A 10,806-nucleotide genomic window follows, 5' to 3' on the forward strand; every position below is an offset into this window, starting at 1 on the left:
AGGTCCAGCCCTGCAGCCCCCACACCCCAGAGAGCAAAAGGAGCCACTGAAACACTCGCAGATGAGAGAGAAGTTTCCCTCTCTTTTCCACAGGTACACAAACAGTTGGCCACAACCTCCTCGCAAGAACAGGCTCCCAGGAGGAATGACAGGGCTGGGATTAAAGGAGAACACCACCCTGAGTCAGAACCTGTAAACAGGGGGGAAAACAAACCTGGCTGAGATCAGAGGGCTGGAGCTGCTTCGGAGGCTGCAGGGCCCGAGCACAAATCGCTGTGGTCGGTGTGACAAACCATGAGCAACACGAGGGTTTAATGATGGAGAATGAACACCTTGGATTTTAAAAGCCTTGGAAACAAACACACAGAGCTCTGCTCCCTGCAATTATAGTTTGTCACGTTTAATTCTGGGGCTTGCAGTTTATTTTTTTTTTCCCATTAAGGTAGATGTCATTTTAAAGAATCTCTATAAACTCCTCCTTTCTCACCTACTCGGATCTTTCCCAGATAAGGGCTGGGGGAAGGAAAACAGGGAAGAGGGATGAGTTGATTGCTCTGCATGGAGAAGAGGCACCAGCAGCAGGAGGAGCTGCACTGCAATGCACTAAACATGAGTAAAACTGAAACAAAGTAATAGGGAATGAAAGAAAAATAAGGACATTAGTTTAGCCAATAATATTTTAGGGACAATTTGAGTATTTCCCACATTGCAAATCACTTAAACACTGGGTCAAACCCTACCTTCCTTCCTTGCATGGATCACAACCCTGGAAAAACTCATGGCAAGAACCTCTAACAGCTTCAAGAACCAAACGCAGCAGAAACAATTTGGCTCCTGACCCCAAAAGAGTGTTAAAATAAACCACATGATTTCATTATGCTTCTTTGTCCCATTGTTACACATTTGGAACCTGATTAAAGACATCTGTAGGGATCTGTTGACACCAGCTACTTTCTGTTTCTAAATCAATCTGCAGGAAGCAAAAAGAACAGGGATCAGGAGAGGTGCTGGATGTTTGGCCTTGGAATGATGCCTCTTTTATTTGTCCAACAGTTGACTCCACTCTTGTCCAAGAGTGTTCAGTACTGGCACAAACCCCTGGAAATCATCCTTGAGGACAGGTGGGAAGCTCAGACTGAATGATTCTTTCATTCATTCCTTCCTCCCTCCCCTGGGAATGGCAGCAGTGAAACACAGCAGCATTTCACCAGCCCACTGGGAACTGGTCCCACATTAAATAAAGCACATTTGCCCCTTTTTTTTTTAACTCCTCCCTTTGTTTAAAAACACTGTAGGAAAAAAAAAACATCCTCAGGTATTCCTGGTTTCCATCAAAAGTAACATAATGAACATCCAGCATTTGGTCAAACTGCAGTGACAGGACAAGGGGATGGGTTCAAACTGATAGAAAAGGAGGTTAGATGGGATGCTGGGAAGAAATTCCTCCCTGGGAGGGTGGGGGGGGGGCCCTGGCACAGGGTGCCCAGAGAAGCTGTGGCTGCCCCTGGATCCCTGGAAGTGTCCCAGGCCAGGCTGGATGGAGCTCTGAGCAACCTGGGCTGGTGGAAGGTGTCCCTGCCCAGGGCAGGGGGTGGCACTGGTGGCACTTTAAGGTCCCTTCCAACCCAAACCATCCAGTGATTCTATGATACTATGAAATAGGTTTAAAAATTTAGATGCAAAACCCCAAGTGCTTTCCACTCCCCCCACCCAATAACCCATTTTTTATGCGGAACTCTGGATTTTCCACCCAAAAACGCAAAACATGGCGACAGCAGAGAGGAGAGATCTCTAAAACTGCACACAACGGCTCCAAAACGTTATTCCCTGTGATTGTTTTAACCTCCCCGTTTGTGAGGAACCAATTATTGAACCAGATGTCTAATGAAAACATGTAATCTGAGCTGCACTGGAGATGGGGGAAAGAAATTCCTGCTCCAGCATTCATGTTCCAGTTCTAAGGGTGTGCTCACAGCAAAGCCCTGTATTTAGAGAATCTCAGAATCACTGAGGTTGGGAAATCCCTCCAGGACCAGCCAGTCCAACTATAGTTGGACTGGCTGGTCCTGGAGGGATTTCCCAACCTTGTCCCCCAGCCCAGAGCACTGAGTGCCACGTCCAGCCCTTCCTTGGACTCCTCCAGGGCTGGGGACTCCAAACCTCCCTGGGCATCCTCTGCCAAGGCCTGACAGCCCTTTCCACGAGGAAATTCCTCCTGAATTCTTTCTCACCTCTCAAAGACTCTGGCAATGACACTTTTCCAAGCAGAAAACAACAAGAACTGTCACCACCACATCACCACCCTCTGCCCTCAGAGGAATATTCCCCATTCCTAAAGCGAGCCAGTGCCTGGAAAGGATGAAATAACCTTATCCTGCCTTTTTTTTTTTTTGCTACACTCTCTCTTGCTTTCTGGTGAACTCCAAGGAGCCAGAAAAGCCACCAAACTCCTTCGGTTGGGCGGGAATAAATTCATGACTCCAACAAAAAGACTTGGCACCGCCGTGTCCTCTAAGAGCCGTAATTCCAACTTCACACAGGCCAACAAATCTCTGCACATGTGTCTTCTATCCACATTCCTTCCCAGCGAAGACCCCATTAAACTGGAGCCAGCTCGACATTCCCTACCAATGGAGCTGCAGTTCAGGGTTTGAAAACAATCATGGCAAGGCAGAGGGAAGGTGAAAACCCTCCTTTCACGCAGGAATGGGCCGTTCTGTGCTTACACTGCCATTCAAATCCAGCCACACTGGAGTCTGAACTTGGAAGATTTTTAAAATTTAAAGTATTTTAAAGATGAAATAGGAATATTCTTATTAAGCCAAACTCACGCTGTCTCTCATCTAAGAGATAAACAAAAATGGGTGGCTAAACCCCAGCTACCTGTACTTTTCATTTCAGCCCTTGACTTCAGCTCAAAGAATCAATTTCCATGTGCAGTATTGACTCCATATTCTTCAGAGCCACTGTAAAACACACAAACAAATAAGATCCATGTGCTACAGGTCCCTGAAAGTGTGGGAATTACTACTTAACCACTCTGGATGTTAAAAAGCATTATTAAAATGCTACATACACCTCAGCTCACGGCTTTCCAGAAGTTAATGTTTCTTCATTTACTACAACACATCAAATCCCTCCTCCCCTCTCCTTCCATAGGCTTCGAGGTTTTATTTTTGGGCTGGCTTTCTGCAGTGTCAATAAGCTGAGAAACACGATCTGCACGCCCCGTGCACAGAGTGTCCCTCTCTGGACACTAAAAGAGTTCCCAGAGTTTCCTCCGGCCCTCCTGGACCAGCCCACAAGGGAAGGAACCAGCACAGCAATTCCCTGGCTCTCCCATCTGGAGAAGCCTGAAGCAATTACAGCAAACACATACAACTTGAATTATCAGACTCAAACAGGAAAAAGGACGGAATTAGAACAGGCTGAAAGCAGACACCGACTGCCCGGCGGAAAGTTGTAATTTCACTTTACGAGTCAAGCAACCAACCTGACAGGACCCACGAATTCCCAAAGAATTGTTTCCACAGATCTGACAGAGAGCGCCATGTCATAGTGTCCTAAAGTTTTCCACCTCTTTGCCCCCAGACATTCCTCCTGAAACACCTCAGCCAGAGCAGGAGCTTTAACGGGCACAAAAACAGTGGCACTGCCTCCGAATCAGTGGGAAATTCACTTTTTCACTCCTCCCCGACCCAAAACTGTCAGGACTCACACCAAAACCTGTGTCTTTGCTTCCCTTCACACCTCCCCTGGCCAGAGCTCCTGCTCCAGGCACAGTCAGGGCTCAGGGCTGTGCCCAGGTTTACGTGGCAGCCCCAGAATCACTGACAAGGTGCAGGTGAAACCAAACCAGCCCCTTCTATCCCAGCCTGGCCTGACAAAGCAGGAACAGAGATCAAGAGCCTTTCTCTTGGCTTCCCACTTTCCCTGCCTTATCAGTCCTTCTAATCACAGCCAACCACACAAACCCCTACATTTTTCCAGACCGCAGAAAGCATTTTTTTCTTTAGCCCACGCTCTTTAACCATTATTTTCACGTTCAGTACATCACATTTACTACCAATTGTCACAAAAACGGCACATTTAGAGTTGAGTTCACAGCAACAGTTCACAGATTATACATAAAAAAATATTAAAAATCACACACTAAGCCTTTTGATAGGGAAAATCCTATCAATGCCCACCCGCCTTCACAATAAACATCAGCAAAATCCCACATCATTTTTGGGCTGATCATCTGAAAGTCCTTCCCAGCCTAAACGATTCCGTGACTCTGTGACTGCAAGGGCAGAGCCGGTTACGTTTTGACCCGGAGCACCTCGCTCCGTCCCCCCAGCATTTCAAACCCTGATTAATTCTGGACTAAAACCCAGGGAATTTTAAGAAAACAAACCCAGAGCCCCTCGTGGCACAGGGACGAGGTGAAGTTTGGCAGCTCCAGCCCGTCGGGGTCCTCGTGCCGCCGCAGGGATCAACGAGCAGCCCCGGGATTCGGCAGCGGAACAGCAGCCTCCTCCAGGATCCCTTTGTGACAGACACAAAGAGGGATTACGGCACAGAGTGAAGACTTGCTAAGTTCTGGGTAGTCCTCTTGCTGTTCTTCCTCCCACATTTTAATTCATATCCATCTTGGCAGAATCTCCGACAGACTATTAACAAACCCACCCCAAATCGCAGCTGATACAGCGCCGAGAGCCATCAGTCAAACGAACATGTCAGAGCCATCTCCAGAGCAATAAAGCACCAGACAACCCCAGCAGGCTGTGCCTTATTATCTTCACAGCCATAATGAACAGGCAAAGAGCATTAAATAGAAGTGCAATATTCCACAGGCTGTGGTTTAAGCAGGGAAGGTGCCTCTAATATGTTTGAGGAGCAGCGATTACAACCAGACAAAAATAACGAAGGGTTTTGACACACCTCTCCATCATTTTCTTCTCCTTCACTTGCCAATCAGTTATCAGGTTTGTTTTTTTTTTTAAACCCCAAACGAGTGAGACAGAGCAGCAGAAAATTTTCTGTGGGTTTTATATATAAATTTATAAATTGGTCGATGGAGTGAAACACGGCAACCAATTTATCCAAATGCAGATGGGACTCTGTTATTTTATTTGTCTGACCAACAAACCCCAGACATCAGCCCAGGATGCTCCATGGTATTTATCTGTAAAATATCCATAAGCATTCCCACATCCCCAGCTCTGGAAACAGCAAATCTCTGACCCCCCACACTCAGACCATGGGGCTCGACCGAGGGCTTCTCTGGTTTCTTGTCAACAAAGAATTAGAGGGATTTACACATCCTCTTCCCCTGCTCGACTGATGGGCCTGTTTTGTGCTGGGAAAACCACATTTATCCAGCAAACCCTCCTCTTCCTCAGCATGCAAACGGGGACCTGAAGTGGCATCAATAAAACCGAGATTTGTGGGTTTGGTCCCAAACCTTCCCAGCCTCGCACAAGGTTCTGCTTTCTGCTACGTAAGGGAGAATTTCACTTGCCCAAATGCACCTTCCCCGTATGGAATTATTCATAATTTGAATATTTTGAATCCTGCTCTGCCTGAAATCCTCTTTTTCTGAATTACAGGCAGGATTCGAGTGGTGCCTTTGTCCTCCCCGCCGTGGCACGAGGTCGGAACCGGGAACCCGATTTGTGAACTCTCAGGTTGTTAATCTTCCTTAAGAACTGAAGATCAACCCAGGCCCGATTCTAGAGCATCTGTTATTTTAATAAATTATCCTACTAAGAGGTAAGAGTTCATCCCTTCAATTTGTCTTGAGATGGAACAGCAGGACAAGGAAAGCAAAGAGGGAGAGGTGAATTTGGGTTTGATGCCACAAAAAGCTGTTCCTAAACCCTTTGCATTCTATGATAAACAGGGTATTTTCTTCCTTATTCACAGATTCATTTCCACTGTGTCCAACCAGCAGGTCTAACCATCCTGAAAAGTGCAGAAGAGCAGTGCAAATTCCAGAGCACAGTTTTTCCCTTTGAAAGCCACTCACTATTTTTACTCTGTATCATGGATATTATATTTTCTCAAAATAAACTCTTGTGAGAAGGATCTTCAGCCTTGCTCTGATTCAGGTGAATTAACTATTCTTAGTTAAATAGATTTGCTTCTAGTCTTAGTCTGATGACAGATTAACTCATGACTGGTCGGATTATGGACTTACCTCTGGAACTAAATCACTTCTGAATCTGAGTTATAGCTATTAGTTCTTTATAGCTCAGCTGAACAGCTTTTAGTACCTCCTTTGTGTTTCTGAAAGAATGATTAAACATCACTAAATCCAAGCTAAGGGCTCTTTCTCACAACTCCAGTGAATAAACAGCTGATTTAACTTTCTTTTTCTTTTAAAAACAGCACAGTTTTACATGGATTTTTTTCAGCATAATTAATACCATTCTAAGTCTAGAATGTTTGTCTTTAAAATTAAAACATGCTTTTCATGCTTGTGTTGCCCAGACAAGCTGTGGCTGCCCCTGGATCCCTGGAAGTGTCCAAGGCCAGGTTGGATGGGACTTGGAGCAACCAGGGCTGGTGGAAGGTGTCCCTGCCCAGGGCAGGGGGTGGCACTGCATGGGCTTTGAGGTCCCTTCCCACCCAAACCACTCTGTGATTTAATATAAAACAGAGTTTTTTGCTGTCTGAAGAAGAGGAAAGCACATTTGTGGGAACTTGCTGGAATGGAGTCAGTCTTAGAGACACTGATCCCTCCCAGGAAAAAGGGAACAAAACCCCAGCAGTGCAGAACCACAGGCCAGCTCTCAGTGCCCTCCTTAGGCCACTCCTTCAGCATTTCCAGCTAAAATCCACTTAGCACTTCATCACGTCCCCTCCCAGGCCCTCCTTCCACACCACTTGTATCCCAACTTCAAACCCCGGGATTGTCTTCAGAGGCTTTTCAGAGCCTGAGAGAGAAGGGGCAGAATGCAATTAGAGGACAGTATTTCTTAATCAAATCTAAGCCGCCCACTGCAAGTGAATGCGAAAATATGGTCCCCTCCACGGAGGGCATGGATTTGCCTTTCACGGGGAATAAGGGAAGGGAGCCGTGGTCATCACTTCTTAATCAGCTCAGCTGATCTCCCATAGAACGTGTCAATGGGGGGACACAGCTGTGGCCCATAACTCTTGACTCGATCTTCCATGGTTTGGCTGAAAAGCCTGAAAAGCACAGAAATGCTCTAAAGCTCCAGTAAATTGGGTCTTTGAAAGGCCCTTCCCTGGCTGCACCCGGAGGGGGGGGGAAAGGAGTTTCTTTTTCACTGCACTTGCTGAGAGGTTGAGTGTGAAAGTTTTCCTCATCTACACCACACCCCAAACTATTCTTTGCTTTTTAAAGTCCACGCCGGAGCAGGTTATTTAGCAACTGCACCCTTCTGCAGGGATTCCTGTGCCTGAGGATGTGTTTTTCCCTCTTGCACTTCAGTTAGCAGACTTACAAAACACTGGAACACACCTCCTTAGTCTGAATTTTCCTTTAAATAGTGCATTTGTCATGACTGACACGTTACACAAGACACGTTTCAGAGTAACTGGGAGCTGTCAGATCCCAGGATTCCAGTTCTCTGTCTCCATTTGAAAACGCAGCTGAATTACAGAGCCAAGCAGTGAGACAAGAAAGCAAGTTGTGAGCACCGTGGGGAGGAACAAGAAAAGCTCCTGGTTTTCAGGTATTTTCTACTTTCTCAGCAAAGCTCTAAAAAAGCCAGGCTTCTCAGTGAATTGCTTTATAATTACCTAATTAAAGGAACCTACCTAGTGAGCGTGCTTTCAAAAAATCTCAAGGTTTGTCCCAACAATTTGCCACGTCCTGAGGCATTTCAACTGATTTTTGTCATGTATTGAAGTTCATGTGCACTCACTGCCACACTGTAAGCAAAAAGCTCATTAACAACACTTAGCACAACGCAGCCAGCTTAATTTTTTTTTGCTTGTCTCCTGTCTGCTACAGACACTCCTCAACACTGCTGCAAAAAAGGAAGGTTTTCTTCCTCTCGAACCCAGCTCAACAGCGCATTTTAACAGTGCATTTTAATCTGCATTTTCCTCAGCACACCAGGATATAAATTACCGCAAACACACAAATAATCAGCTTTAGTTCACACAGAAATTATTTCCCTGTGACACTGGCAAAGGGCAGAACCTCACCTCTGCTTTTACCTCCTGTCCCCTCGCTCCCCCTTTAATCTGTTTTGTTTCCCTGGGTGCCAGAGCTGTAATTCCCTGGCTCCTGAGCCACAAACGACCCGGCAGCCCCCCATGAGCCATCTTTCAGCTGAAGTCTCACAAAACCAAACTGAAGAGCGTTAGGGTTGGTACAAACAGAGATATTCCCATCTATTAAATCAGATTTTTAAATGGTTTCTGTTAAACAGTTTGGATCTGCTCCCTCCAGAGCAACGACTCGTTAAGGGTTTCACACTAACGAGGATGGTCTTCCTCTCACTGGCATTGAAGGGGGGCTTTTTTTCCATCCTACAGCCCTGAAGTGTTTGGGAAAGGTGAAGTGTTTGCCCACCGAGCCATTAACAACAGGCTGCTGGGACAGGAACATCTCCCCAAAAGGGGAAAAACCCAACAACAAAACCAACCCTCAGTGAAATATTCAAGATTAAACCTACAAAGGCTGTTAAACAGAGTGAGAGAAACTTCTCATTCACTGGAGAGGATTCCTGCAGAAAATTAAAGGATTGGGGGGGTTCTCTGGGATCTTTTGTCCCATCACACAGCTCAGTGACCCCATCTCCCCATTCCCCCCTTCAACCTCAACTGCTGCTCCCAGTTATTGGCAAAGCTTTCCAGCAGCTTCCTTAGTATCTCCCTGTTCATTTACAACAATTTGAAACCAAACCTCTTAGTTTTGTTTTGCCTCAGAGCTGACAACAACTTCAGAAACCCTTTCACACTTCCTCAAAGCAAAAAACTCGTGTGAAAGAATCCACAAGGACCTCACAGGACAGAAGCTGAATTTTGCAGTATTTCCATTTATTAACTGTTCTGAACCAATCCAGTAACGTCTTCAAAGGGCTGAGAAAACACTAAATTTCAGTTTAGGAGTCTCAGCAAAAGGCCTAAGACATTTCAGTATAAAAACAGATAACAAACAGGATCTTAAAAGGCATTTTCAGTAATTTATGATGAAAAAAGACATCTTTGCTGCTGAGAAAGTGCTTCTTGTCACTTCTTCTGAGACAAAACAGAACTACTTAAAAATTATAATTAACAAGTGAGTGTTTTAGCACCGCAGAAAACAACCTGCAGGGTGTGATGTGGACAGAGCCGGGTTTGAGGCAGGAAGGACCAGCAACAAATCCACTGCAGCAAAAAACCCCAGAGCAGAGGGGAGACACAGAACCTAAAGGTGCCTTCTTCTGTCCCTCAGCAGCATCCCAGGGATCAGCAGCACAACACCCCAGGGACACAGCCCTCGCCCTTCCCAATCCCAAACAATCCCCAGCCCCCGTTCCTTCCACAGCGCTCGAGGCTGATCCCCAGTTCCTCATCCTCGCAGGCCTCTTGTCAAGCCCAGGGCTTTGTACCACATGCAGCTGGAATCTCCGCAGGAACTGCAGCAGGAGATTCCTCACTAACAATCCTTGGACACACAACAGCTAAATAAATCCCCAGTTTTGGCTTCCTGGCTCCAACAGCCCCTAAACTGTTGCATATGTGACTATTGTCCAGCCCCACTCCCGAACGAGCAGAATTCTCTGTAACAAACCCAACTTGCTCAAGACCAAGAGTTATTCCAGAGCGGAAAATCTGCCAACTTCCAAACACCCCTTCCACATGGAGTCAGCTCGTATTCATAGGGAGAATGGTCAGGGGAGGAATAAACACACATTTATGGTTTGCAAAGCCCGGAGACATCAAATGCTGCTCACGCTTGGCACATCATTTCCAAATATTTGCACCCAGCCCGTTTTCAAACCAAATAAAACTCCAAATGCTTTTGTTGCCCTCTCCTTTTTAAACATCACCCAACCCCTCTGACACTGGATGAACCACTGCAACCCTCGGGTGCAGCTGCCCAAGGCAGAGCAGCCGAAATTCAGGGAAAATTCGATAGGGTGCAGCTCCAGCCAGTTCACAGGGCCACTTGTTTAATCCAAGTCTAATCCACACTGTTCACACCCACATGGAGCTTTTAATTCCCAATTCCACTGATTTACCTGCTCCTCATTCCCGTGTCCCTTCATTCCTCAGCTCCAGCAGCCCCTCAGCTCTCAGCCCTCTCCCTAAAACCTTATTTTCACTCTCCTTATCATCCCCTTTAATCTGCTCCCTATTTCCTGCCTTGCCAATCGATTCTCCTCCAGGAGAAGCTCCTTCCGAAGTCAGAGTTTTCCCTGGAATGAGGAATCAGCAGCTCTTTCCCGGGTTTGCAGGAGCATCTTCCCCGAGGCGGCAGCGTGTGAAAGGACCGAATTCTGCATCATTTCACACCAGAGGAGCTCAGCGGCTGCAGGAGTTCGCAGCATCTCTGCCTGACTAAAAAGTACATGAGTAAACTCTGCAAAGTAAAGACACTTTCCACCCTCCCACTCCAATATTTCAGGATAACGGGATGCTCTCCCCACTCAGCGTTCTCCCGCTGGAGAGCCGGAGCTGTCCTGACGCTCGGATCAGGCTCGTTCCCTCCATCAGACCGCCCGTAACGCGATTACCGGGCGCCTTTCCTAAAATTAGCACCTTTTCCATCACTGGCTCCCGTTTTAGGGGCTCAGTCATCCCTTATCCGTTATTCCCTTGGCTCTCAGAGCCCTCGTGGCGGGCGGGGGGTGGTGG

Source organism: Empidonax traillii, unplaced genomic scaffold (assembly GCF_003031625.1).
Source record: "Empidonax traillii isolate 1590-97213 ecotype Southwest subspecies unplaced genomic scaffold, ASM303162v1 scaffold1783:size61636, whole genome shotgun sequence".
Taxonomy (NCBI): Eukaryota; Metazoa; Chordata; class Aves; order Passeriformes; family Tyrannidae; genus Empidonax; species Empidonax traillii.